This window comes from Schistocerca americana, chromosome X, assembly GCF_021461395.2.
Source record: "Schistocerca americana isolate TAMUIC-IGC-003095 chromosome X, iqSchAmer2.1, whole genome shotgun sequence".
Lineage (NCBI taxonomy): Eukaryota > Metazoa > Arthropoda > Insecta > Orthoptera > Acrididae > Schistocerca > Schistocerca americana.
The window spans coordinates 822,636,506-822,663,130 of NC_060130.1; the positions used below are offsets into that span (position 1 = coordinate 822,636,506).

The 26,625-nt window shown below is 43.7% G+C and overlaps 1 protein-coding gene across 1 annotated transcript in view; it reads left to right on the plus strand.

Annotated features, from left to right (window-relative positions):
* The window catches only part of LOC124556338 (zinc finger protein rotund-like), a 499,810-nt gene that overhangs the window by 105,034 nt on the left and 368,151 nt on the right, over positions 1 to 26,625 (plus strand). The window lies entirely within an intron of this gene.

The following is a 26,625-nucleotide window of genomic DNA, read 5'->3' on the forward strand; positions in this document are numbered from 1 at the left end:
TCTCTGTTGTTCCCGCAGACAAAAATTATTTCGCCTAAGGGTCTTGATGAACTGGTTAACTCAAACAACGTTTCACTCCGAACTTCAGTCACATGCTATTATGTCATCTCTGCATTTTGAAATCCGTTGGACGGTGGAGCACTGTTTCTTATAGACGCCACAAATTTCCTTACACTTTACGATCATCATGTATAGGTTTCGGGGTCGTAGCTTGCCACGTTTTAGTAATCCATTGACGTTATTTTATGCCTTGCACCTCATCACGAGCTCTTATAATTTCTTTCTCGTTGTCGAGATTTTCGTTACGATATTTCCTTTTTCCTAGTATATATGATTACATTTATCGATGATTTGCGGTTATACAGGGTTTGAAATCTAATAGACAGAGCTGCCATTTCTTGTCTCTAACCCGGCTGTATTTCAGATACCAGTACCTCTTTCTATGGCAGAGTAGCGGCTGACGATTGTGAGAAAACCAGTGTCTCGCCAAGTCGTGGCAGATGTGAGCTACGTGTCGTCCAGGGCGCTAGCCGCGTGCAGCCATTGAGATATGGTATACGTCGAATATGGCCCTCCAGAGCCATATTCGCTTGAGAGTCGTGGGATTCAGACCAACGTGAGCAACGATAAGCCGCAGTCCCGATAGGACACCTTCCTGTCGACAGTGCTGGCTGACATTTCTGCTTGTTACAAACAACTAGCATTCAAATGCGATTTCTAATTGAGTAACTGTGAAAAATGTGTGTGATATCTTATGGGACTTAACTGCTAAGGTCATCAGTCCCTAAGCTTACACACTACTTAACCTAAATTATCCTAAGGACAAACACACACCCATGCCTGAGGGAGGACTCGAACCTCCGCCGGGACCAGCCGCACAGTCCACGACTGCAGCGCCCCTGACCGCTCGGCTAATCCCGCACGGTTAATTGAGTAACTCGCTGCCTAATTTTTCCTTATATACATAATGTGGATAGCGTTGCTCACACCTGCCGCTGGATCTAAATTCTTCTCATTTTGATATCCTAACATGCAGTACACATCATGGCAATCTGACGTTTGTTAAATCCTTCATCGCGGTGCAAAAATATTGGTGACCAGCAAAGTATATTCCTGTAACTGCACTACTGGCCATTAAAATTACTACATCAAGAAGAAATGCAGATGATAAACGTGTATTTATTGGACAAATATATTATACTACAACTGACATGTGATTACATTTTCACGCAATTTGGGTGCATAGATCCTGAGAAATCAGTACCCAGAACAACCACCTCTGGCCGTAATAACGGCCTTGATACGCCTGGGCATTGACTCAAACAGAGCTTGGATGGCGTGTACAGATACAGCTGCCCATGCAGTTTCAACACGATACCACAGTTCATCAAGAGTAGTTACTGGCCTATTGTGACGAGCCAGTTGCTCGGCCACCATTGACCGGACGTTTTCAGTTGGTGAGAGATCTGGAGAATGTGCTGGCCAGGAGAGCAGTCGAACATTTTCTATATCCAGAAAGGTCCGTACAGGACCTGCAACACGCGGTCGCGCATTATCCCGCTGAAATGTAGGGTTTCGCAAGGATCGAATGAAGGGTAGAGCCACGGGTCGTAACACATCTGAAATGTAACGTCCACTGTTCAAAGTACCGTCAATGCGAACAAGAGGTTACCGAGACGTGTAACCAATGGCACCCCATACCATCACGCGGGGGGTACGCCAGTATGGCGATGACGAATAGACGCTTCCAATGTGCGTTTACCGCGATGTCGCCAAACACGGTTGCGACCATCATGATGCTGTAAACAGAACATCGATTCATCAGAAAAAATGACGTTTTGCCATTCGTGCACCGAGGTTCGTCGTCGAGTACACCATCGCAGGCGCTCCTGTCTGTGATGCAACGTCAAGGGTAACCGCAGCCATGGTCTCCGAGCTGATAGTCCATGCTGTGGCAAACGTCGTCGAACTGTTCGTGCAGATGGTTGTTGTCTTGCAAACGTTCCCATCTGTTGACTCAGGGATGGAGACGTGGCTGCGTGATCCGTTACAGCCATGCGGATAAGATGCCTGTCATCTCGACTGCTAGTGGGATCCAGCACGGCGTTCCGTATTGTCATCCTGAACCCACCGATTTCATATTCTGCTAACAGTCATTGGATCTTGACCAACGCGAGCAGCAATGTCGCGATACGATAAACCGCAATCGCGATAGGCTACAATCCGACCTTTATCAAAGTCGGAAACGTGATGGCACGCATTTCTCCTCCTTTCACGAGGCATCACAACAACGTTTCACCAGGCAACGCCGGTCAACTGCTGTTTGTATATGAGAAATCGTTTGGAAACTTTCCTCATGTGAGCTCGTTGTAGGTGTCGCCACCGGCACCAACCTTGTGTGAATCCTCTGAAAAGCTAATCATTTGCATATCACAGCATCTTCTTCCTGTCGGTTAAATTTCGCGTCTGTAGCACGTCATCTTCGTGGTGTAGCAATTTTAATGTCCAGTAGTGTTGACAAATAGCTGTCACATTTTTGAGTAGTACGGGCAATGAAAGACAGCTGTTGTCACGCAGTATGCCACATGCTAAATGTCGCCGTACGTCACTGTGCGAGGTAGTCGTGTAGACATAGTCCCTTAATGGAAAAATCACTTTTTTGAAGAATCGTGACATTACTCGCAACCAAGGGGTTTACACATTACTGTATCATTGTTATTACGGTAAACCCCCAGATATCTCAGCTGCTGAGTCCTGTATGCAAGTCAGAAAGAAGAGCAAGAGAAAAATCACATTTCGTTGGCACGGACCAAATAGAAAACAATTGATCAGCTTCTCATGAATATTAAATGGTGGAACATGGTGACTAGCCCGTTTACCACCACTGAAACTGCTGATGTGTGGTGTTCTGCCAGTGTCAAAATCACCAGAAACAAATTAACCTCAGTTACCTAACATCTTCATGATTCTCGGAAAGTAAGCATCTACCTGCTGTGTAACATCAAAATAGGGAACAACACACTAGTCAAAGAACTGAAAGCACTCACGCATCCAGGTACCATTCTTCAATAAAACAGCTCCACTTGTGTCAGATATTGATACGGTACTGACAAGGGAAACTCCCCGTCGCACCCCTCAGATTTAGTGGTAAGAGGGCCCAGTGGACAGCCCGTCAAAAACTGCACTCAGATCGAGCATGAAAACAGGAAAAAGGTGTACTGAACTGTGAAAAAAAAACCAGGAACAGTGAGCGGTCCAAGCAAAAAGTGCAACATAGAGCAATGCAGAAGAGTAACGGAGTCGTGGTCAAGTGGTCACGGTCTTAGACTACCAAGCGGGTGAGCCCTGTTCAAAGCTCGCTTGATTCTTCCGCTGTTCGCTGTATTGAAATTTGAGTCTGTTTCGTGGTGTAACGTCCGTTTGCATCAACGTGGTGTAAGGAAGGGACCTATAATGAAAGTTGGTTCTGCACAACTACCGTATTAGCAGCCGAAAGGAAGTAGCATTCGAATGGGAACCGCAAACGTTTGATGACAAGGCGACAAGTCAACCGAATCCTCCAACGGAAAACACGTCTGGTGTGTCATACACGGCATTAGTGACAGTACATCTGTCTTATGATACGAATCTCTTATCGACGCACCTAATTTATACGCGTGGTGAGTGAGTGAGATATGCCTCCTTGCCCGATTTACATGTGTTGCGTATGAATGTGAATGTGACCTCCCCCAAGGGAATGATGAAAACATAATAGTCTGTCACATAAGCTGCAACAAATGAATGCAACAGTTTCACAATCACACAGTTTATCTGTGCTCTATCAAAACATATATTTATAACGTTTTTGAAGTTGCGTTCCGTTTCCAAAGCTTTGACTATTCAATTCCTTCGTTACAACATAGTTCACAACCGTTTATTTGTTGTTTTCATTTTTGTGAGAAGTCTACGACGGATCTCGCCTGCTCTCACTATTCATCACTCGTACCTGCAACGGTAATACACTGAAGCGCCAAAGAAACTGGTATAGGCGTGCGTATTCAATAAAAGAGATATGTAAACAGGCAGAATACAGCGCTGCGGTCGACAACGCCTATATAAGACAACAAGAGGCTGGCGCAGTTGTTAAATTCGGTTACTGCTGCTACAATGGCAGGTTATCAAGATTTAAGTGAGTTTGAATGTGGTGTTATCGTCTGTGCACGAGCGATGAGGCACAGCATCTCCGAGGTAGCGAAGAAGTGGGGATTTTCCCGTACGACCAATTCACCAGTGTACCGTGAATATCAGGAATCCGATAAAACATCAAATCTCCGACATCTCTGCGGCTGGAAAAAGATCCTGCAAGAACGGGATCAACAATGTCTGAAGAGAATCGTTTAACGTGACAAAAGTCAAACCCTTCGGCAAATTGCTGCAGATTTCGATGCTGGGCCATCACCAAGCGTCAGCGTGCGAACCATTCAACGAAACATCATCCTTATGGGCTTTCGGAGCTGAAGGCCCACTAGTGTGCCCTTGATGACTGCACGAAACAAAGCTTTGCGCCTCGCCTGGGCCAGTCAACAGCGAAAGTGAGCTGTTGATGACTGGAAACATATGGTCTCGTTTCAAATTGTATCGAGAGGAAGGACGTGTCCATACGGGGACAGCCTCATGAATCCATTGACACTGCATGTCAGGAGGGAACTGTTCAAGCTGGTGGAGGCTCTGTAATGGTGTGAGGCGTGTGCAGTTGGGATGCTTGGTGCGTCTAGATGCGGCTCTGACCTTGTGACACTTGCATAAGCATCCTGACTGATCACCTGCATCCATTCACGTCCACTGTGCATTTTGACGGACAATGTGACACCCCACACGTCCAGAATTGCTACAGAGTGCTCCAGGATCACTCTTCTCAGTCTAAACACTTCCGGTGGCCACCAAACTCCCCAGACATGGACATTGAGCATATCTGGGATGCCTTGCAACGTTCTGTTCAGAAGAGATCTCCACCCCGTCGTACTCTTACGGATTTATGGACAGCCCTGCAGGCTTCATGGTGTCAGTTCACTCCAGCACTACTTCGGACATTATTCGACTCCATGCCATGTGTTGCGGCACTTCTGCGTGCTCCCGGGGGCCTTACACCATTCCGCGCGGGGTAGCCGTGTGGTCTAGGGCATCCTAGCACGGTTCGCGCGACTCCCACCGTCAGAGGTTCGAGTCCTCCCTCGCGCATGGGTGTGTGTGTTGTCCTTAGCGTACGTTAGTTTAAGTTATCCTTAGCGAAAGTTAGTTTAAGTTAGATTAAGTAGTGTGTAAGCTTAGTGACCGATGACCTCAGCAGTTTGGTCCCATAAGATCTTCCTACAAATTACCAAATTTTCCTTATACCATATTAGGCAGATGTACCAGTTTCTTTGGCTCTTTAGTGTATATTCTTATCACACGACTCATACTCTATAGCGAGTGTATAGTATGACAACTGCCAGCGCTACAGAAAGAGAACAAACATTTCAATGACCGGACGGATGTCCGTTATGTGAATAAAAAATAATAAAAGTAAATGGAAAGGTAGGTTTGTACACGGCTCGTCCGGTTAGCAGTCCAACACCGTAGCCACTTAGGCACCTAGCCACTGCTACTTCTCTTCTCTCGATGTTACACTTGTTAAACTTGGACCGTTCACTATTTCTATATTCTTTTTTCTTTCTTTCTTTCTTTTACAGCTCAGAACGCCTTCTTGCTGTTTTCATGTTTGATTTGTGTTTAGTTTTTCACGGACTATCCGCTAGACCATCTTACCAATAGAAGGTGGTGCGATGGGGAGATTCCCTTGTGAGAAGAAAGTGCCTGAAAGTATACGTCTGGGTACGTTAGTGTGTGGACGTGTAACGCGAATGATTAGAAATCCGAGGAAGATGAAACTAAACATTTTTTAAATGTGATGCTACTGTAGGCAGTTAAAACACGAAATAAAGAAGTAGTATAGGAAGTGATGAGGACATAAGGCTCTGTAAAACCCTTACCAAAAGAAGGGTCAACTTGATGGGACGTGTGCTAAGGCATCTACGGATAGATAACTTTGCGCCTGTAGTAGCAGCAGACTGAAAAAATAGTAGGGTTAAACAAAGACTAGAATGTTATAGAGAATGTTAACTGTAGTAGTTGCTTATAGATGAGAAGCTTAGTACACATATAATGTGACGGACTGCAAAATAAAAATGTGTTTTAAAAAAATAGCTGTTGTGATAAAAAAATGGCTCTGAGCACTATGGGACTTAACTTCTGAGGTCATCAGTCCCCTAGAACTTAGAACTACTTACGCCTAACTAACCTAAGGACATCACACACATCCATGCCCGAGGCAGGATTCGAACCTGCGACCGTAGCGGTTGCGCGGTTCCAGACTGCAGCGCCTAGAACCGCTCGACCACTCCAGCCGGCGCTATTGTGACATCTTTTGATAAATCGCAAGTTTCGTTACATTTAATTGGTGTCAAGTGCATTTCTTACAGGACACGAGAGTGTGGTGATTGAAACTCCGCGTTGAACACACTTGTTTCAGAAGTGTTGGGATGTGAGGGTTTAGCTGGCAGAGGTAACCTTAGAATAGCTTTCACTCGACCCCCACAGCCGACACATGGGCTGCTAAACGTCCACATCGCTCACCGGTTATCTGCGGAAGGACGTCGTCGCCTACCTGTAATTACTGTGTTGCTGGAGGCACAGTAATTTTAATTATTTAGCTTTTTGTATCGGAAAGAAAAAGGAAAGAATGGACGTGGGCTAAAAGCTTCTGCACGCAGGTCGCGCACTCTCCATCTAATGCAACGCGCGGTAGGCGGTGCGAGTGGATCGAGACAGCCGTCATTCTATGCTCTTCGCCATCGACAACATTCGGCTAACTTCGGAACGTTGCCCACGCGTCTTTCTAGGCGTTATCCACAACTTCGGTCCCAAAACTGTCGCTCATCAGGTATACATTCGTACGGTTATGAGACATAACTCGGCTTCACATATAGTTGGGTCATTCAGACAGCAATAACAATAGTGTTTATTTAGCATGCGAGTACACTGCTGGTCATTAAAATTACAACACCGCGATGGCGTCAAACTGGCATAAAGTATACTACACACTTCATATGTATGGCACAGGGTTCCATTATTAGCGATGTTCTGTCCGATTGCTTTGGCGTATTGTGTAAGCGGAAAATGATAGCCTCTATGCCTTTGCACCCGCCCAGATCAGTTTTACTTTATTTTATGGTCTATAAGCGAGTTATACGATGATGGCAGCACAACTGTGTCACTGTCTTCCTGCAATATCGGATCCCAAAATTTACTCAGTAGAGTTTCCTGAGAATAATGTCCCCACTATTCTAAGTTTACAGACCATTCTTGCATTTTCGTCTGGGCTCTACCGACCTGTTGCAATGCGAGCAGTGCGTCTCTGAATTCGTTCCAGCGGTCACACTAACGATGCGAATTCTCTTACAGACACCTAGCACTTTCCCACCACCCTTCCAATAAATTTAAGTCTTCCATTTCCCTTAACATTGATTTTCATTTCTTCATATTTCATAAAACTTCTTATATTATTCTCGTTATGCCAAGAGGAAATTTTCTTCACGTTTTTTCTGCAATTTCTTACGACCATCCAACGAGAATACTTTCTTGTAGACAACAAAGGTCGGCGCTTAATAATCCCATAGCGCTTATGATAAATAGTTTATGAATAGCGAGTAACCTATATTATAGGTCTAACCATGCTAAACAGTTGTACGCCCGATAATAGAGTGATCCTGTTGAAATTTCGCCGGTTGGTATAACGTACTTGGCTCTATTAGTCAAAAATTCACCGAGCCAGTCGCTTTTTTGTGAAAATACTCCGTAGGATTATATCTTGGTTATTAGTCGACGATATCGTATTACTTATTCATATTCGAGGAAACGCAACGAACACTAGCAATAGAACAGAACACAATGTATGTCTGTGTGGGACGTCTCTGCCGTGTTAAATTAATATCTGGCAGCTATCTCAAAGGAGCTTCTCCTAAACATTCCTTTTAAACATCTATACTCGTAATCTGCGAATCGGAGGATCTTTACTGAGTGATTAAAGTTCTTTAAATATTGTGTTTCATTTCTATGCGCCATAATTAACAATAGCTAATGGACTTGATCGATCCAATGAATAATTCTAATTCGGGATCGTCTTAGCGGATAAACGTCGCGGCCATATGCTGTTGGTGCTCTTTGTATTAAGAAAGTAAATCTTAGTTGTTAAAAGTAATGACACATTTAAAATCCGATGTTCAATTTGCAATAGTTTATTACTGTCTGCAGCACTTTTTCAATGCTCTCGATATTTGTAGTAAATAGGGGAACCCTATATTCCAATTTATTTTTTCAAAACTTTTAATTACGGGTAGTTCAAAGAATTTTTCCTCGCCACTTCACAAAAAATGATCGACCAGTTTCTGACGGACCTAAAGATGCACAACCAGGAAACAATAATAATGCAGAAAAGTGTGTCAGATTACATGCAGACCGTTTTTAGCAACAGCATTTATGTTGGAAAAGACCGATATTAATCTGAAATTATGCCCCAGAGTGCTGATGACTCTTACATGTGGCTTGTCTGGAGACTCGATTCGATATAAAATACTCCGCTCAGTGTATTTCCCAGGGCAGCGAGTAACTCTTATTAACTGGTTTTACGACAGCAGTAACGTCTTGAGTAATCTGACACGTTCAGACACTTTTTCTTTTTCCGTCATGTTTCTTTTTATTTATTTCGCTGATACCTTCCACACGACTACAGACTCGGTCAAGTAGTTGCCGCCTCCGTCACTAGATGGCACGGGCAGATCGGACGCCGTCACAGGAGCTCGATTCTTTGGGTAGCAGCCATTTCGCAGGTTATCGCAGCCACTGATACCCTTATTCTACTTAAGTTACATCTCCCTGTTTTCTACAGTTCGTGAAGAAGGGAGTCGTTCATAGGAAGAGTGACATTATTTAAAACTCATTGTAAGGCTGCCTCCTGCAAAAAGCTCTATGCTTCCATTTTCGTTCATACGTTCACTTTTACGATGCGTTAGCCAATAATGACAACGAATGACATTCCGCTCGAGACCTTAGCAATAAGTTTTGCCTACTCTTTGTCACCGCGTTATCCTAGCACCGGTATCGTCGACGACTGTTGTTGACGGTAGAGAATTTCCCAAAATGCTACCAGTTTCGCTATGGTCGTTGATGGTCGTGAATGAGATAGGAAAGAAAACTGACGTGGAATGTTAACTCGTAGAATTCAGTTTCATCCCCCTCAACTCAAAATTCGTTTGGGAAACAACTATGTCATCTACAAAACCGTATTCCTCAAAAAGTAGAGCTCGCAGGGTAGCTTCATTCTGTACTGACGTAATCAGTCCTTCCTTTAATTTTCTGATTATGTAATGGTGAACACCATCATCGTTGATATTTCCTTGATTAGAGTCCTTGACCCATTTTTTTAAATGTAAGCACTTTGTGTGTAGGTCGTGCTTGGGGTTGTTGATTTTAATGATCATGTTACGTCATAAGACTTTATATTCATGGCTTTAAGTTTCTGTTGAATCACTTGACATCAGCTAAGGAAGGAACTTCGGCTCTGAAACCCGATGTGGTGAGTTAAAAATGTAAAATGTAACGACTGGTTCCAGTTTCTTTCTTCTCGTTCATTTTACTTCATGCAATCAGAAGTACGTGAAATGCGTGGTTGCCATTTAATGTTTAATAATATTCGTAGTTTCTGCCCTTGAATCCGGTCATTGGAGTTTTCTGAGCAGCTTCTCACGTGCCTGGGGGATGGTGGTGGGGGGGAGGGAATGGGGGGGTGGATTTCGTCACGTGTCTTGTTTGTCTATTGCTATGATACTGACAATGGCTCTTGCTCCCTTTTCTCCTAAAACGCTGATTTTCATCTAGTTTCGTTGATCCGTGCTGGCCGCACACTTAAAAGCTTACAGTAGTTGGTCAGTGACCGACCGCATAAAGACAAATAATGGCTGAGCGTTGTGTGACACCTTGAATATCTTTAGAGAACTGCGCATATCCGAATTGCGCGACGCTTCTTTAGTTGAACTGCTACCTCATCGTAAGTGATGAGACCATTGCTAGCCCATCTTTCGTCAGTGTCGTACTGGTGTGACTGTCAGTTAAAACACATGAGCTGTTAAACCGCGACAAAAAGGAAAATACACTGAAGACTACGAATTACATTAGGTTCTCTCTTGATTCTCGAGATCAGATCACCTCACCAAACTGAAATAATGTATTATCAGAAAGAGCAGCTACCTACAACGTGTGATATAAATGGTTCAAATGGCTCTGAGCACTATGGGACTCAACTTCTGAGGTCATCAGTCCCCTAGAACTTAGAACTACTTAAACCTAACTAACCTAAGGACATCACACACATCCATGCCCGAGGCAGGATCCGAACCTGCGACCGTAGCGGTCGCTCGGTTCCAGACTGTAGCGCCTAGAACCGCTCGGCCACACGGGCCGGCCCGTGTGATATATTCTCATAGATCCTGACCGTAGAAGTCACGATCATTAGGGAAAAACAAGTCAAAATATACTTCTTCTGATCTGAAAATTCTCTCAATTTCATGTAATATTTCGATTTCATCCAGTAGACGACCAACAATTAAGAGTGTGTAGGAGAACATACATTTCAATACACTATACCATACCATACCATTTTTTCCCGGTAAATTCACGAAAGAAGCGTGGGAAATATGTAACATGTTCGTCTCACTTTGACGACCTCTACGTAATACATACGAAGAGGCTGAAGAATATTCTTATTTTTTGGTCTCGAAGCCGTTTCTTGGAGTTCGTTAATCAGCTTTTTGCGAGTTGTACGGTGTCCGCCAGTTGGTACCACATTTTAATCCCATGTCTGGAATACTCAAAAAGAAGAGCGCCGTGTTCCACAGGCATTGTCACTCAAAGCTCGCCGCCCTCTGCCACGGAAGACCCACGGAAGACCCTGCCACGACAGACCCACGGTTCCGACGATTTTCTGACTAGAATGCAGGCGGATAAATGACGTAATACTAGAGACTCTAAAAACAAAACTAGCTTTATAGCACTCCAAGATTACCATGGTGTCTGACCTTGAAACAGAAATAGATCACTTTGATCAATCGAACTACGCTAAACTCGTCAGTGATTGGAATATCGACATTATTACAACTTTTGAAAGTTGTAAGATCATCTTTACCAAAACTGCTAGTCAGTATTCCGACTTAGCTTCAAAATGTAGTTCTTGTGAACGGGTGGCGACAGGAAGGGCGCCTGGTCATCCTCTACCACTAAGATTGCCAAATACAGGTTAATATACCGACCCCTCCAAATTATGGGTAAGGCCAGGAAAAACAGAAGAAGATTTGATATACCTTGCTCATCTGCAGAAGTTTCTTCGTCTGCTTCGAAAAATTTCTATTGTGCTTTCAGAGCAACATCATATGCTTAACAATGAGATGTTGTTGCAGGCATAACACTTGATTAGAAATTAAAGAAAAGGGGAGCCGACACTGATCCATGGGCAGCCTTTTTTTTTTTTTTTTCAAGTAAATCATATAAAATGAATCATGGCAAGACTCATATGAGCCAGTCATATCACCTAAAGACATGGAGCCACGGAGAAAAATCTGGAGCCACATGAGTCGCACAGAACCAGGCATGAAAGATTCAAACCATGGGATTTTGTATTCTGTCGATAATGTGGCAAAACAGGTTGAACAGCAGATCGCATTATTAACGAATGCCCAATAAGAAGATTTTAGGGAGACTGGAACGCATTCGTACAGGCCTCTGCAAACGCTACGGCGTGGTTACAGGGCCGGTTTAAGGCCGAAGCGGCCCAAGTCGTCGCTTAAGGCGCCAAGCTGTCGGGGGCCACAACTGTATGATTTCTGTACAGGACGCGCCACAATTAGCAGCTGCCGCTTGGGGAGACAACCCGAGAGGGGTGCCACGGGCATCCAAGTGCAAGACTCTTTTTGTTTACCGGTCGTGGTGTACGAGACAAAAGAGGGAAGAGGGATGCAGGTATCAAGTAAGTCGCTATTGTGGAAAAACATTCTCAAACCGGCTCTGCATGGTTAAATTTCTCGGACATAGAGATTTAATGAAACTGTAATATTAATAACGTTTCTAAATGTTCACTCGCTATAATTTTACACTAGTTCCTTAATATTTCGTACGTTTTCTTTACATCTTATTTTTCTCTTTTGTAAATGTCACGTTTTCTGCAATTTTCCCATACGCTAAATAATAAACGATAATAATCTGATGATAAGTCTTCAGTAGCTAAGGGGCAATAAGAACTAAAAGATGTTAGTCATCTCATTTAAAACTCTTTGCCGCCCTACTAGCAATTGGAAGGCTCTCTCCTATAGGTTTAAATGATCAACCACGGCCTTTCGTGTAGCAACGTTCTAGTATGTGTGCCAATTAAACATTCCCCTATTCAACTTTCTCGATTTCTCCGTTGAGTCTTCCGCATCGCGAGCTCCACGCCTCTGACAATCGCTGGCCACGCGACGAAGACTCACTGCTGGCCTTCCCGGGTTTAGGGAGGGGAGAGGATAGCGTCGCGTTCATTAAGCGCCAGGAATTCCCATCTACAGCGAAATAAAGTGTCACCACAACCAGCAAAATCGGATTTCCTCCAAACTACGCCTGATCTGCAAGATCTTGTCATCATCAACTATGTCTTCTTCTTATTCCAGTGTATAGCCACTAACGAATTTTTAGCTCTTCTGCTGAGTATATCAGTGATTGCATATCGTTGTGTCCTAATACTTTGCAGCCGAAACGCCCTATATATTCCAGTTCGTCTTCCGCGTTTAATTTTGTATTCAGGTATCAGCTTCAAAAAAATGGCTCTGAGCACTATGGGACTTAACATCTGTGGTCATCAGTTCCCTAGAACTTAGAACTACTTAAACCTAACTAACCTAAGGACATCACACACATCCATGCCCGAGGCAGGATTCGAACCTGCGACCGTAGCAGTCACGCGGCTCCGGACTGAGCGCCTAGAACCACGAGACCACCGCGGCCGGCTATCAGCTTCAAGAATCGGTATTTTTTTTATTGGTACGATATGTCCGAAATACTCGTCATTCTTTTCTTTATTTTACTGCGTAGATCCGGTCTCTATTGATACACTTAACGAGTTCCTCATTTGTTATTCCCGCTGCCCACGGTATCTTTAAATGCTATGCGTTGCATCTACATCTCGAAAGTTTCTATTTTGTTGATGGTGTTTACTTCTTAGTGTCCAACCTACTCCGTAAGGATGTATCGACTGAACGTGACCTTTTTGAAAACCTATTTTCTTACGTTCCGTTCAAAATACCAACTTGTAAACACTTTAAGACCGCTTGTCTAGCTCGTCCAATGCGGAATTTTACTTCACTGCATGATATCTAGTCTACAGAAAGCCATTTGCCACATATTTAAATTTGCTGACTCTGTATATGGGCATTGCACTAAATTTAACTGCATAGTTTTGGTACGATTCAATGTCCATCGACATAATTATGAATTTAGTACTGCATCGCCAATATCACGGTTGTTGTTGATCCAGTTTATTTTCAAATTCACCGTGGTGGCCGAACTGTAACAACAATTTTGAATATCACAATTAAATTTAATCTACAACAGTGATTGAATATTCTGCTAGTTACAGTTCTGCACATTCATACTGGGAAGCAGTTAGTCGCATCCTGCATTTCCACACAAGATTAGTGTGATTGACTCATTACCAAAGACGTCATCCAGTCAGAAAATGAGCGGTTCTGTCATAATTTCTTCTTGGCTCTACAGACGGCCCTCTGAAACACGAATTTCTAGCTCATCAGTCTTAATGATAAAGAAGGTAAGGCGGATTATACGGTTGTATTCTTCTTCTTCTTTTGCTACTGCCTTTATCCTGCATCGTACGCGGCCGGCCGCGGTGGTCTAGCGGTTCTAGGCGCGCCGTCCGGAACCGCGCGACTGTTATGGTCGCAGGTTCGAATCCTGCCTCGGGCATGGATGTGTGTGATGTCACTAGGTTAGTTAGGTTTAAGTAGTTCTAAGTTCTAGGGGACTGATGACCACAGATGTTAAGTCCCATAGTGCTCAGAGCCATTTGAACCATTTATTTGCATCGTACGCAGGGTCGGCAAGGCTAAGTACGGATTTGGCATAGTTAATTTTCCTGCCGCCACCCCGTACCCCCCGGGACGGAATTAGTGTACTCCAGCTGTCTGCGTATAGTGTAAATCATGAAATAGTGTGAATTTGATTCAAATATCTGCAAGTCGTGTAACTTAGATGGGACGTGGGGACCAGCCCGGTATTCACCTAGTGGAATATGGAAAACCGCCTAAAAACCACATCCAGGCTGGCTGGCACACCGGTCCTCGTCGTTAATCCGCCAGGCGGATTCAATCCGGGGCGGCGCGCCTACCCGAGTCCAAGAATCAGGGCATTAGCGCTCTCGGCTATTCTGGCGGGTACGCTCTCGGCTATTCTGGCGGGTAGAATAATACTGTTGTGTATAGGGAAGTTATAAAGCATAAAAAGTAGATAATTAGAGGAAGACCCGCACAGGATCTAATAGCCCACAGGCGGACTCCTAGTCCAGCAGCGCGCAAGAAACAGCCAACTTACCCTGTACTATGGATCGGTCTGCATTTAGCACCAGGCATTGCCTCATTCGTTTGACATTCTGTTTGAAGTTATCGCATTCCGTGAGAGAATTTACAGCTGAATCACCTACGTAACACACTCCGGTCTCTAAACACCCTGCAGAGCTGTCATTCGGTTTTATGGTTGAGAGATAAACCGCGTGCAACTCGTCACTTTTCAACGAAGTGGGATGAGATGGGGGTAATTACGTACAGTGCCCACTATCAACATTGCCTTCGTCTGGCAAAGCACTTCAATCTATAAAGCAAGCACGCAAATATCTTCGCACATAATCAATTTTCTTAGTGTGCAGTTGACGAGTTTCCTTCAAAATGTTTCGTACCGTGTGCATTTGCATTTAGCAGAGACGATACCGAATGATTTGCTATATAATCTCTGCAAGAATTTTTTCTACTGTACCACATCACACAGGATTTCTTCGATTTATCGTTTTTAAGATACTTGACAACAATTACAGTTTACACAAAAATTCTATTTGTCGAGGTTCGACGTAGCAGCAGCCGACTATTTCAATAGTGACTGTCCATACTACGTGAGGAGAGATATCGCTTCTCCGTCCACCGAACACCCCACCTTTGGATCTGTAGCCTGACGAATTTTAATTTTACTGGCGAATTACCAAGAGCACTAACAAATGACTTGGTGCTGTTAGGAATAGAGGAGTTAAGGCACGTACACCGGAGGTAGAATGGTTAATCTATTCCACATTCTATTTAAACTCCGGCTTTCAAGCTCTTTCATACGTTTAACACATCCAGGCGGATGGGTTTGTCACCGGTTACACTTCCAAAAGACGCGACAAATTGAACTGGGAACATTAAACTCATCCCCGAACGTTTAGATTTTATAATTAATGGTAGAACTCTGCATGCGTTCTTATGGGGGAGAAGTCATCAGATGTGGAAGTGTCTTTGTGCGTATACAGTTGAAACGCCAGAAAACTGCAGAAAATTTGTATTAGTCCTTAATTTTTCCTTTTACTCCTCTGATCCTACTTGAAGCAAAATTTTTGTATACTTTAAAGCTCTAGTCAGCTAATTTTACTTTCTTTTTCTCAAACTGATGCACCTGAAATGGGAAAGATATGCTACGACTTGCGGCTGGCGAATGTGCTTCTCTTTTTTCGGAGGTTTCAGTTGGCTAAGCAGAAGCTACAGTGTTTTTATTTGGCTCGCCAGTTAGGACATATCACTAATGTTGCTCAGTGAGAAACGTGGTTGTAATTTTATGTATGTCTCCGGTGCTAAATATACACTATGTGATCAAAAGTATCCGGACACCCCCAAAAACACACGTTTTTCATATTAGGTGCATTGTGCTGCCACCTACTGCTAGGTAATTCATATCAGCGACCTCAGTAGTCATTAGACATCGTGAGAGAGCCGGGGGGGGGGGGGGGGGCTCCGCGGAACTCACGGGCTTCGAACGTGGACAGGTAATTTGGTGTCACTTGTGTCATACGTCTCTACGCGAGATTTCCACACTCCTTAACATCCCTAGGCCCACTGTTTCCGATGTGATAGGACACGTACAGCAGAAAAGCGTACAGGCCGACCTCGTCTGTTGACTGACAGAGACCGCCGTCAGTTGAAGAGGGTCGTACTGTGTAACAGGCAGACACCTCTCCAGACAGTTAGGCGGGAGGTGAGAAAACTTGGATTTCATGGTCGAGCGGCTGCTCATAACCCACACATCACGCCGGTAAATGCCAAATGACGTCTGGCTTGGTGTAAGCAGCGTAAAAACTGGACGATTGAACAGTGGAAAAAACATTGTGTGGAGTGACGAATCACGGCACACAATGTGGCGATCCGATGGCGGGGTGTGGGTATGGCGAGTACCCGGTGAACGTCATCTGCCAGCGTGTGTAGTGCCAACAGTAAAATTCTGAGGCGGTGGTTTTATGATGTGGTCGTGTTTTTCATGGAGGGGGCTCGCACCCCTTGTTGTTTTGCGTGGCACTGTCACAGCACAGGCCTACACTGATGTTTTAAGCACCTTTTTGCTTCCACTGTTGAAGAGCAATTCGGGGATGGCGATTGCATATTTCAACACGATCGAGTACCTGTTCATAATGCACGGCCTGTGGCGGATTGGTTACATGACAACAACATCCCTGTAATGGACTGGTCTGCACAGAGTCCTGACCTGAATCCTATAGAAAAGCTTTGGGATGTTTTGGAACGCAGACTTCGTGCCAGGCCTCACCTACCGACATCGATGCCTCTCGTCAGTGCAGCATGGGCTGCCATTCCCCAAGAAGCCTTCCATCACCTGACTGAACCTATGCCTTCAAGACCGGAAGCTGTAATCAAACCTAAGGGTGGGCCAACACCATATTGAATTCCAGCATTACCGATAGAGGGCGCCACGAACTTGTAAGTCATTTTCATCCAGGTGTCCGGATACTTTTGATGACATAGTGTAAGCAGCTTGTTTCAAATAATCGTTTTTCTTTAATTTAAACATACATTTATTTGATTAGCCCTAAAATTGCATCTTTTATGGCCGTTTCTTCAGTTGCAAATTAAAGTGTATTAGATTATGAATGAAAAGTTTCGTATTCTGGATGTCCCGAACAAGAGCATAGCTCTGAATAAAAAAGTGGGGAAATGTCCAAACACACTATCTGCAGCTGTTCGTATTTCTTTTTTCTTCTAGTAAGATGCTGAACATCAAAGAACCAACGAGGAATATCCTGCGAACAACAGGACGACAGTCGGCAGGAGTAAGTTGATAGGGATGTCACGTTAATTTGTCGAAATCTACTTCTACAATGACCAGTCAATTCTGCTGCATGCCCGAGAGAGGGCACCATCTTCATACATCTATGGCTGCGCTATAAACCTTTCATTCGTGCTGAATATGTTTCGAACCGAAGTCCATTTTCAACAGTCGTCGTGATAAAATAAAGGTATGAGGATGCGTTCATTTAACAGTCTCACAGTAAGAAGAGGTCCCATATTCATCGATACAAAATACATGTGGAAAAAGGATCAGCAGTCAAGATAATATTGAAGCAAAGAACGAATACATGGGTTACATTTGAAATTCTGAAATGTTTTTGCTCCTGCTTTGGTTCAGTCTTATCTTTCGTGCTGCGCCTTTTTCCATTTGTATATTATATTGATGTATTTACGAGATGAAATAACCGAACTTAAGTAGGTTCTTAAACCCAGATGTGTAAGTAGGGTATGGCAGCCGAGGCGCGATCCCTGGGCGCTGTTTCCGTGTGGGCGCAGTTTTGTGACGAGTGAAAACAAGGAATGGCCAAAGAAAAAGGGAAGAGGGAAAGCAGAGCAGAAGGTGGAGGAGGAGGAGGAAGAAGAAGAAGGGAAAGGATTGGAGGGCACTGAAGTGGTAGGAGGGTGGAGGTGTAGTTACGTAATCCCTAGCTCTCGCTGGCACGGGGAAGCGAGTATCTTCTTGTCGGTTACAAGATGGAGCCACTCTCGTTATGCCAGCTGAGCCATGGCAATGAAAGCGTAAGTAGTATATTTTGCTTTTTTTAGGGCTTTGTATTGGTCAGCAATTAAAACCGAAAAAAGAATAGCGTTACTGTTGCAGGCAATGTGACTTTGGACTATGTGTTTTCCATATTTTGAATTATATCATAGAAAAAAAGAGATACCGAAACGTGCAAGTTTCACTAAATAGAGGTGACGTCGACCGCGAGGGGAGGGCGGAAAAGTCGGACTTTACTCTGGGAATCAGTTAGCCTAATTACACCACCGCTCATAGTTTTGTTTTATTACGTCCGTTGAAAATGCACTTTGGTCCAAGATATATTCAGTATGAGAAATAGAAATTTATCGCACAGTGTAATGTGAACAAACAGTTTCTTTCGGTTGGCAGGCACGGACCCTACAAGCTGTCTGAAAAAATGAATTTCCTTCGAAATGTATCCAACCACGCGAGTCGGATTTTCAGCGAGCCCTGGGCTCGTTACTTTTACACGCACGCTTCAGAGTTTTCACGTGAGGCGTTCGAGCATGTCCTGCAAAATGATGGGCAGGTCCTGCAGGGAGTGGCGCCGCTTCTTTCTCTAATCTGGTCCCGGATGTGTTCCAAGAAAGTGAACAGCTCGTTCACTAGTGAACGCCGACTGGGATGGGAGACACAATAACGTTTGCACTGTGTTTGTAACAAACGCTTTTCACTTTGCCAAAACAAAGTTCTGCAAAATATTTGAAGTATGGTTCAAATGGCTCTGAGCACTATGGGACTCAACTGCTGTGGTCGTAAGTCCCCTAGAACTTAGAACTACTTAAACCTAACTAACCTAAGGACATCACACACATCCATGCCCGAGGCAGGATTCGAACCTGCGACCGTAGCGGTCGTGCGGTTCCAGACTGTAGCGCCTTTAACCGCTCGGCCACTCCGGCCGGCTATATGTGAAGTATTTGTGTGCGGTTCTCAATAAGTGGTGACAACGCAAAAGAAAAAGGATCTGCCAAAGAAAACCATGACAAGTTACCAGTACACGATAATGTACAAATGTTCCAGTATAACCGATAATGTAAAAATTAAAATTTGAATACAGAAAACCCACTGATGATAGCACAGAGATGCTGAGACATGCTCGAATCACATGAAAAAAAAAACAAGTGTTTCGCATGATAGGAGGATCTGATATCCATTAACGTCGAATATTGTTCAGCTACCTGGGTACCCGTCCAGTTAAGAAAGCGTAAATAAAATTTGACAATTAGCTGCCACAGAGATACACAGACAGACATTCTTCCAACGCATAGTCAGTGAATGAAACCCAGTATTGCGGTACAATAAAAGGCACAACCAGCCAAGCACTTCGCAGAGCGTTCTCTATCCTCGTCCAACCCGAGCTACTATTCCATCGCTAGTGACGCTATAATAAATTCGGACAGTCCTTCCGAGATTTTCGAGCAAGTTCTTTCTTCAATGGGATAAAATTAGTTCCACTAACAACAATTTACACCTTGCGAAATAAACATCTAGTCTTAAGTAAAATCTAAATATCATACACTGATGAAGGAACGGAAGTTTAGTGTTCTATGTCACGACTAGGTATGGAGTACATGTATATGTACATCTACATATATTCCGCGCAGACCAAGGTACATTGCGTATTCCATTTGCGTATCGAGTGACTGAAAAATAACTGTTCGATATGTCTTTGCACGCAGTCTAATCTCTTTCGTCTTATTCTCACCATCCCTACGCGTGATACGTGAAGCTGGCAGCGCAGCTATTGCGCACTCAAGTACCTGTGCTCTAAATTTACGCAACAGAGTTTGACGAGAAATACGTCAGTTTTCTTCCAAAGATTATCATTTAAGTTCGCTGAGCATCTCTCTTACACCTTCGTACGCATTATACCCATTTGTTACGATCCGAGCGTCGCGTCTCTGAATTCTTTAGATATGTGCACTCGTGCCTACCTGATAACAACCAACGCTGGAGCAGTGCTCTAGAATTTGTCGCTCTTTCGTCTTTTATGCGGTTTCTTTTGCAGAGACAATGTATTCTCTCAGAGTCCATCAAACAAATGCAAGTCTCCAATTCGCCTTATCTCTGATAGATTTCACGTATTCGTGCTATTTAATATCCATTCTTAGTATTACTCCTAAACATTTAAACGATACAACGGACTTCATAAGCTCCGTACAAATCTTATAGTCATATACCGTAGGATTCTTGCATATTACTGCATTTATCGACGTTTAAAGAGACCTGCCATTCATTACATCGAGTGGAAATTCCATCAAAGTGATTGTGCATGTTTCCTCTATCTTCCGTTGAGGATGCACTCTTGTAGATAGGTTCAGGTTAGACAAGGACAGGAGAAGGAAAACTGCGGTCATCTTTTTTCAAAGAAAGCGTCCCGTCACTCGCCCTAATAGATTGATGGAAGCCCCTGTTTTTCTTGCTGTAGTCCAAGACATGGTTGGACTTCGTATGTGTTGAAAAGCAAAAGCAAACAAAAAGCGTTCGCATAAATTTTCTTGATTTTTTTTCTACACAGTAAAGCAGAATGGCAAGATATCAGTGGTTAGAGGCTATCCAAGTATAGACATATATCATTGGATGGACATAGACGGTACTGGATCCCAGGTACGCCTGATGATGGAGTGTGCATTTCGAAGCTGATAATGTATCTTGCATGAATAATAAGCATCAATAAAGTACATCTTTAGGAAGTCTTTAATATTTCACACAGGCTAATAAAATATATTTCGCTTGCGAGCCTTCGAGATGTCATCGTCGAAAATGATGGAGAGATTGTTGTTGTTTTGGTCTTTTGACCAACAAGTAGTTGGATGCAGCTCTCCACGCAAGTCTACCCTGTGCCAGCCGCTTCATCTGTGAATGACGACTGCAACCTGCATCCATTGAACCTACTTGCTGCATTCGTCCCTTTATTTCTCTGTACAACTTTTACTCGCAACACTTCCCTCCAAAACCAAATTTACGATTTCTTCAAGAATCAGAAATTTCTTGTCAACCGATCACTTCTTTCAGTCGAGACGTGCCATAAATTTCATTTCTCCCAAATTCGATTTAGTACCTCCTTAGTAGGTATGGGATCTACCATATAATCTTCAGCTTTCTTCGGTCGCAGCACGTTTCAATTGTTTTTGTCTGGTACGTTTATTATCCATGTTTTACTTCCATACAAGGGCTCCATTACAGAATAATACCTTCAGAAAAGAATTCCTAACACTCAGATTTTTATATGTTAACAAACTCCTCTTTTTACTACGTTTTTATTAGATTGTCTTCTTTTCTGTTTGTTTGGTGCAACTTTTGCAGTTGATTTTAAACTAAGTTCCCAATGAGCTAGAGACTTGTAATTTTAAACGCAGCTCACAACTGGATGTCAATGCAATATTAACTCGCTTTCTTGTCTGTCTGATCCACCTAGGTCCCACAGGGGTGGGTGTGGGGTTGGAGATGAAAAGGATTAGTAACGCCTGACATCTCGGCTGCTATGCGGGACCAGCTCGTTGTGCAGGTAATATCGGAATGCTTTCCAGGTGGTATGTGTGGAACTCGATGTCGGCAGCCAGACGGCACTACTGCATCTGTGAGCGCCAGCACTGCCTCTGCAGCGTATACCTCGCGGAGCCGCAGGGCCACGTCCACCTTACTGTCCAAATACTGCACTCGACTGCATTAAGCTCTTGCATCGTTCTCATTACACACTGACCCACTGACAAATTTCACACTTACAAGGCTAAGAAGCTGCAAATGATAATTTAAATGACATACATTTTTAATGTAACATTCTTTTACCCGCCCGGATAGCCGAGAATATAACACCGCCACTTCCGGTACAGGAAAGTGCGCTGGTCCCAGATCGGATCCGCCGGGCGGATTAACGACGATGGTCGGTGTGCCGATCAGACTGAATGTGGTTTCTAGGCAGTTTTCCACATCCCACTAGGTGAATACCGGACTGGTACCGAAGTCCTGCCACAGTAACACGACTTGCAAACAATTTGGAAAAAATTTCATGACCTCTACATGTACACTGAGGTGACAAAAGTCATGGGGTAGCAATATGCACATATACAGATGGTGGTAGAGTCGTGTCACAAAGCATAAATGGGCAGTGCATTGGCGGAATTGTCATTTGTACTCAGGTAATTCATGAAAAAGTTTTCCGACGTGATTGTGGCCGCACTACTGGAATTAACAGACTTTGAACGTGCAATGGTAGTTGGAACTAGACACATGGTACCATCCAATTAGAAAATCGTTTGGGAATTCAGTATTCCGAGATCTGCAGTGTCAAGACTGTGCCAAGAATATCAAATTTCAGGCATTATCTCTCACCACGGACAACTCAGTAACCAACGGCATTCACTTAACGACCGAGAGCAGTGGCGTTTGCATATAGTTGTCAGTGCTAACAGACAAGCAACACTGCGAGAAATAACCACAGTAATCAATCTGGGACGTTACAACGACCGTATCAGTTAGGACAGTGCGGCGAAATCTGGCGATAATGGGCTATGGCAGCAGACGACTGACTCTGGTACCTTTACTAACAGCACGATATCGCCCGCAGCGACTCTCCTGGGCTCATGATCTTATCGGTTGGGCCCTAGATGACTGGAGAACCGTGGCCTGATCAAATGATACCCGATTTCAAATGGTTCAAATGGCTCTAAGCACTATGGGACTTAACATCTGAGCCGGCCGGGGTGGCCGAGCGGTTCTAGACGCTACAGTCTGGAACTGCGCGACCGCTACGGTCGCAGGTTCGAATCCTGCCTCGGGCATGGATGTGTGTGATGTCCTTAGGTTAGTTAGGTTTAATTAGTTCTAAGTTCTAAGCGACTGATGACCTCAGAAGTTAAGTCGCATAGTGCTCAGAGCCATTTGAACCACTATGGGACTTAACATCTGAGCCGGCCACGGTGGCCGAGCGGTTCTAGGCGCTACAGTCTGGAACTGCGCAACCGCTACGGTCGAAGGTTCGAATCCTGCCTCGGGCATGGATGTGTGTGTTGTGCTTAGGTTAGTTAGATTTAAGTAATTCTAAGTTCTAGGTGACTGATGACCTAAGAAGTTAAGTCCCATAGTGCTCAGAGCCATTTTGAACTTAACATCTGAGGTCGTCAGTCCCATAGACTTAGAACTACTTAAACCTAACTTAACATAAGGGCATCACACACATCCATGCCAGAAGCAGGATTCGAACCTGCGACCGTAGCAGCAGCGCGGTTCCGGACTGAAGCGCTTAGAGCCGCTCGGTCACAGCAGCCGGCTACCCGATTTCAGTTGGTAAGAGCTAATGGCAGGGTTCGAGAGTGACGCAGACCTCACGAAGCAATGGACCCAAGTTGTCAACAAGGTACTGTGCAAGGTGGTGGTGGATCCATAATGTTGTGGATTGTGTTTATATGGGATGGAGTGGGTCCGCTGTTGCAACTGACTAGAGAACATTTGCAGCCGTTCATGGGCTTCATGTTCCCGAACAACGATGGAAATTGTTGGCGATTGGTTTGAAGACCATTGTGGACAATTCGCGCGAATGATTTGGCCACCCAGATCGTCCGACATGAATCCCATCGAACATTTATGGGACGCAATGGAGGGCTCAGTTCGCACACAAAATCCTGCTCAGACAACGCTTCCGCAATTATGGATGCCTATAGTGGCAGCATGGCTCAATATTTCTGCAGTGAACTTCCAACAGCTTGTTGAGTGCAGGCCACCTCGAGCTGCTGCAGTACGCCAAGCTATCCGATGACTTTTGTCACCTCAGTGTACAACGCTAAAAGTAGACAGCTGGAGTACACACACTCCGTCCCGTCCCTGGGAGTAACAAGGTGGCGACAGGAAGCGCATCCTCTAAATAACCCATGCCAAATTCGTTCGTAACTATGGCAAGCTCGGGACAAAGGCACAAGAAAAAGAAGAATGTAACTCTCTTTTAAACTGGACTAAAAGGTATAAAATAAGTTCTCCTAGTCCCATACAGATTCCACTTCTATGATTTATAATGAAAGACGCTGGGTACATGTAACAGGTAATAGTTAGGAGGTGAACTATTCATGTATCAATTATGTATTGCAAGTGCCCATGTTCTTCATTACAAATCCTACAAGTATTTTCATAGCTATTAAATATTCAATCACAAATTTTCAGAGATATATGTATGGATTAGGAATCTATATGTAGCTAGGAGAAATTATTTCATTTAGTTCCGATACGACGGACCTAGAGGAATTTTGTACAAAGTTTAAAGTAAATGTAAATCGCACTCTAGAGTAGTATGTGCCGAGTAAGTGGATTAAGGAAGTAAAAGGTCCACTGTGGTTTAATAACAAAATTCGGAAAATAGTAAGGAAACAGAGATTCAAGTACTCTCGGTTTAAAAAGGAACGCATAAATGTCGACAGGCAAAAGTTAGTAGGACTTCGTGCATCAATAAAATGATCTATGCGCAAAGCATACAATAAATTCGAATGTCACATGTTAGCGAAAGATCTTGCCGAGAAGCAGAGAAAATTCTGGGCCTACGTAAAATCACTAAGCGGGTCGAAGGCTGCTATTCAGTCATCGACCAGTGTAGCGTGGCAACAGAAGATAGCAAAAGGAAAACTGAAGTTTTAAAGTTCGAGTTTACAAAAATCATTCACGCAGGAGGACTGTACAGACATACGATCGTTTGACCGTTGTACAGACTCACATATGGTGTACATAGAAATATTCATCCATGGCGTTAAGAAACAACTGAAAGAGCTGAAAACAAATAAATCGCCAGATTATGATGGAACTCCAGTTCGGTTGTACAGAGAGTATTCATCGGCACTGCGCGTTTCGTAGCTTGCATTTATCGCGAATCTCTCGCCCAGCGTGAAGTTCCAAGCGAGTGGAAAAAAGCGCGGGTGACTCCTGTATATGAGAAGGGTAGAGAAACGGACCCGGAAAATTACAGACCAGTTCCGTTAACCTCGGTTTGCTGCATAATTTTTTAGTATAGTCTAAGTTTGAAAATAATAAATTTCCTTGGAACATAAAAAACATGTCTCCACAAATCATCACGGATTCAGAAAGCATCGCTCGAGCCTGATTTAATTATCTTAATTTCCATTTCTTTTGTTTTACTTTTGCAAATGTTTATCTTATAAGCTACTTTCAGGACACTATCCGTTTCGTTCATCTGCTGTTCTAAGCGCTTTGCAGTGTCTGATAGAATTACAGTCTCATAGGCAAACCTCAAAATTCCTATTTCTTCCCCCTGAGCTTTAAACACTTTTCCAACCTTTTTTTTAAATTTGATTTACTGTTTTATAAATGTACAGACTGAACAACATCGGGGATATGCTTAAAACCTGTCTTACGCTCTTCTCAACTACTGCTTTCCTTTCATATCCTTCGACTCTTATAACTGCAGTATGGTTTCTGTACAAGTTGTAAATAATATTTCATTCCCTGTATTTTATCTTTGATACCGTCAAAATTTGAAAGTGTGTACTTTAATCGACATTGTCAAAGGTTTTCTCTAACTCTACAAATGTTATATGCATCGAGTTGCCTTTCTTTAAGATACATTCTAAGACAGTATCACCTTGTATTTTCCTACATTTCTCCCGAAATCCAACGGATGTTCCCCGAGGAAGGCAAATACCAGTCTTCCCTTCTATTAAAATTCATACCAGTATTTTGCAAGCGTTAATGATACCGCGGTAATATTCACACCTGTGATTTATTTCATTCTTGAAGTCTCAGGGTATTTCGCCTGTCTCACATACATCGCCCGAGAAAAAAGTGAAGCACCCAGAAGTGGAGGAAGAAACGAAATTTCACGGGCTCAGAGGATATGCGGTGTTACTTCAGTGACTGCAAATTGGAGTCCGTTTGACGAAGTACTTGGAAGTGTGAGGCCACTTATCAGTATGACATCTCCTATCTCATCTTCATCTACTTCCTATTACCTTTCTACACTACTGCCTCAAAGTTCATTTCGCTCGTATAGCCCCTCTCTATATCTCTTCCACCTTTCAGTTTTCCATTCTTTGCTTAGAAGTGGCCTCCCATCTTAACTCTTGATATTTACACAGTTGCTTCTCTTTTTAGGAAGAGACTTTTTAGAAAAGGAGAGATTAAAAGACATTAATTAGTTACTTTGCACCGAGAGAGGTGACGCAGTGGTTAATACACATTCAGGAGGGCTGCGGTTGAAATCTCCACATGCGAATTCGGTTTTAGGGAGTGTGGTTTCCGTACCACGCTTAAGGTCGAGTGTCGACGTGGTTCCTTCGGGGAGGTTGCGGCGGATTTCTTCCCCAGTTCGAGATTTTGCTCCGTCTCGAATGACCTCGCCGTCGACGGTAAGATATATCCCGATCCCGCTTCCTCCGCTGTTATCTACTAGTGCCTGTAGGT